Consider the following 3,818-nt stretch of genomic DNA (forward strand, 5'->3'; position numbering starts at 1 on the left):
AACCCGAGACAAGAGCTAAAGATTTAATCTAGTGGCAGCCTTAAGACCTAGAGAGATCGATGAAGCTAAACAACACAAACACAAGCGGTTGCATTTAATTCAGTTGAATGTTCTTCTTAACACTTAATAATTCCTGACGCAGCAAATTATTAACCCTAATCGCTTCACAAGTTAAAGGGATCAAACAATTACGGATTTGATGAGAATGCAAAATGTCATATTTACCCCCCTTAATGTCTAGTCTTTTATACTTATTTGTGCCTAAATGTACTCATTATTATTCTATTTCTATTTAGGATGCAAATGGAGGCGTTAATAGCAAAACGGAACTAATTAAGTGAATTCGGACAGTTTCGCCATTGTTTCGTAATCTGGGCATAACTCTCTCATCCAAGCTCCAATTGAGATGATTCAAAATTCTGTCAAACGCTAAGAAATATATCTACAACTTTCATGCTTTGAGTTTGGAGAGATACTTGCTGCATCAAGGTTGTAATCGGGCTTGAATTTGATGCATCTACATTGGACGTTCTGGAACATTCTGCCTTGTCATGCAATTCAGATAGGCAGGATTTCTGGTGGAATTATGAGCTGTATGAGTACCCGTTTTGAAGAAAACAAAATTTTGTACAAGACTAGTTAATCTATTTAGGATTCACTAGGCCCACTGTAACATCTACTGAAAACTAGTTTAATGCATGCATGATAACAATAGAAAATTGGGCCCAAAGTTTTCTTTTCATTACAATTCATATGTCTTTTATACACAAATAGTACTGTTTACAAAAATGCATTTTAAAAGACAAAACAGGGGAAACAGTGTAGCTATTCCTCTTCGCTTGCCGACGCCCCTCCGACTGCATCATCACCTAGATCCTGCATCCAAAAAGGAAAATAACGGGGTGAGCACAAATAATGCTCAGTAAGTAAAACTCTCTAACTGTCTGTCCCCGTATGAACTCTTAATTCTTTCCTTTTTCTAATTCTGTTTCTGTTTCTACTAAATACCATGGCCTCATCTTACCGGAGGTACGGCCGGATGGCGTTCACACAGTACCATCTCACTCTCCATGACTATCGGGTGGAATTCACATAGTACCAACCCGTTCTTAGGGACTACCGAGTGGGGATCACAAAGCTCCTACTCGGTTTTCCTAACTATCGGGTGGAGACCACTTAGCACCTACCCGTTTCTCATGACCTTTGGGTAACGATCACCAAGCATTGACCCGTCTCTAGTCACTGTCGGGTGATGATCACAAAGCATCAACCCGTTTCTACTAACTGTTGGATGATGATCACAAAGCATCAAACCACTTATCTAATAACTAATTGGGTAGTGATCACAAAGTATCTACCCCATTTCTATTACTCATTGGGTGACGATCACAAAGCATCGACCCATCTCTAAGGGCTATTCGGGTGATGATCACAAAGCATCAATCCGATTCCCATAATGGTCGGGTGATGATCACAAAGCATCATCCCAACTATACTACTCTTCTAATTCATTCTATTGTGGTATTTTTCAATGCTCTCTACCCTTAGAGTAGTTGTACCCACCAAGCTCTCTACTCATAGGGTAATTGCATACACAATTCTCTTACACTTTCTTAGGTTACTTTTCCATGTACAACTAGTGCCTATGGATGGTTCAACTTCACCAATGCACTTATGAGATGCCAACATGCAATGTTGCAAGAATTAAGGTTCATTACTCACACTCAAACCTCTATTAGGCATTTCATCAAACAACTCATGTGCACTATAAAACTCTATCATAGCCATGATTCTAAAACTTTTCTTAACCATCCAAAATGGGGAAAAACCCCTTCACAAAGCCATAAAACCTGCCATAGAAAACACTTCCAAAAAGGGGATCCATAATACCCCTTAAATTCCATCTCAACTACCTTGCCAAACCAACAACCCATTTCTCAAATTTGCAAGGTATAAACAATCACAAAGCATAGAAATCTCTATTTAATCCTTCATACATGCTATATTACATGCACATCACATACATACATCATTTCTATCAAAACCCTAATCAAGAAAATTCATAAATCTCAACTTGGGTTGGGTTTTACTTACCTTGTTAAGGAGAGACTTCACAAATTCTTCCTTTCACTTGTTTAGCTTGACTTCTCCTCTAATCTTAACCAAAAGAATGAAAACCCTCAAACTTCAATATGGGTTAAAACTCCCAAATCACACAACTTAAGTAGAGATTCTTACCTTAGGAAGCCTTAGGTTGCTTTTCTACCTCAAATCACTTCAAAAACCCCTTGGAATTCCTTGATCAAAAGAGAAGAGAAGTTGAGAGGAGTAAGAATGAAGAGTTGCGTTTGAGAAGAAGAAATGAGGGGTTTGTTTGTTCTAATTCCTTTTAATGAAATATAAACACAATCATTCCCATTTTGCCCTTACTCTTCTTTGGGAATTCCATCTATATCCTTTGATTCATTACAAACTCACCCCCATATCAACACATTCTCCATGAAAAATCCTTACAATTAACTCCCCACTTTTCCTGCTAATTAGGGGTAGAATGGTCAAATTGCCCTTAGGGAAGAAAATATCTAAAACTCAACCAACATTTTATTCGGGCTGTCGCCGCGGCGAAGAAACTTCTGTCGCCGCGGCGAAACCGTCCAGAGAGTTTCCGGTGGTTTCAACACATCTTCGCCGCGGCGAAGATTCTTCTTCGCCCCGGCGAAGCTCGGCATACTACACTTCTTCTATTTTTAACCCATTTCAAGGCAATTAATCCACACAACACTCATACTAATAACTATCAAACAATATTACCAAAAACAACTCAAATGAGGGCGAAAGAGGAAACAATAACTACGTACCTCAAGTGGGGCGTTACACCCACCCTCTTGAGGCCAAAAAACAACGTTTGATAGGGTTTTTGGCCAGTTTTGTGTTTTTGGTCATTAAAAAAAAAAATTATTATTTTTTAGTTTATTTTCTAGTTAGTTTTCATTACTTTCTAATTCTTTTATCTTGGCGATTTAACATTCAACCCAGAAATTGAGAGCACTTTGCGCAGGTTAAGGAAGGAAGCTCGGGGAAATTCTGGGGACAGCAATTTGGCTTTTGATTCCTAATTTGTTAACAACTCTGATTTAGAAGAGGAGGAAGTCATGGCTGGAAATCGAACTTTGAAAGAGCTTGCTGCCCCTGATTTGAATCAAGCCCCTATATGCATAACATTTCCTGTTTTAGGTGCTGCTACTACTTTTGAATTAAAATCTGGACTAATACATCTCTTGCCTACTTTTCATGGCCTTGCAGGTGAAGATCCTCACAAGCATTTGAAGGAGTTTCATGTGGTTTGCACAAGTATGAAACCTATGGGGGTGACCGAGGAGCAAATTAAATTAAGGGCCTTTCCATTTTCTTTGAAGGATTCGGCTAAGGATTGGCTCTATTATCTACCCTCCGAGAGTATTACCACATGGAACGAGATGAAGAGGTTGTTTCTGGAGAAATATTTCCCAGTTTCAAGGGCGACAAACATTCAGAAAGTAATTTGTGGTATAAGGCAACACAGTGGAGAGTCTCTACTTGAATACTGGGAACGTTTTAAGAAATTATGTACGACTGCCCCCATCATCAGATTAGCGAGCAGCTACTAATCCAGTACTTCTATGAGGGCCTTCTATACACTGATAGGAGCATGATTGATGCTGCAAGTGGAGGAGCTTTGGTGGATAAAACTCCCGATGCCATGAGGAACTTGATTGCAAATATGGCAGCCAATTCTCAACAGTTTGGCACTAGGTTTGACCTTCCTGCTAGGCGTGATA

This window comes from Pistacia vera, unplaced genomic scaffold (assembly GCF_008641045.1).
Source record: "Pistacia vera cultivar Batoury unplaced genomic scaffold, PisVer_v2 Contig6, whole genome shotgun sequence".
Classification (NCBI taxonomy): domain Eukaryota; kingdom Viridiplantae; phylum Streptophyta; class Magnoliopsida; order Sapindales; family Anacardiaceae; genus Pistacia; species Pistacia vera.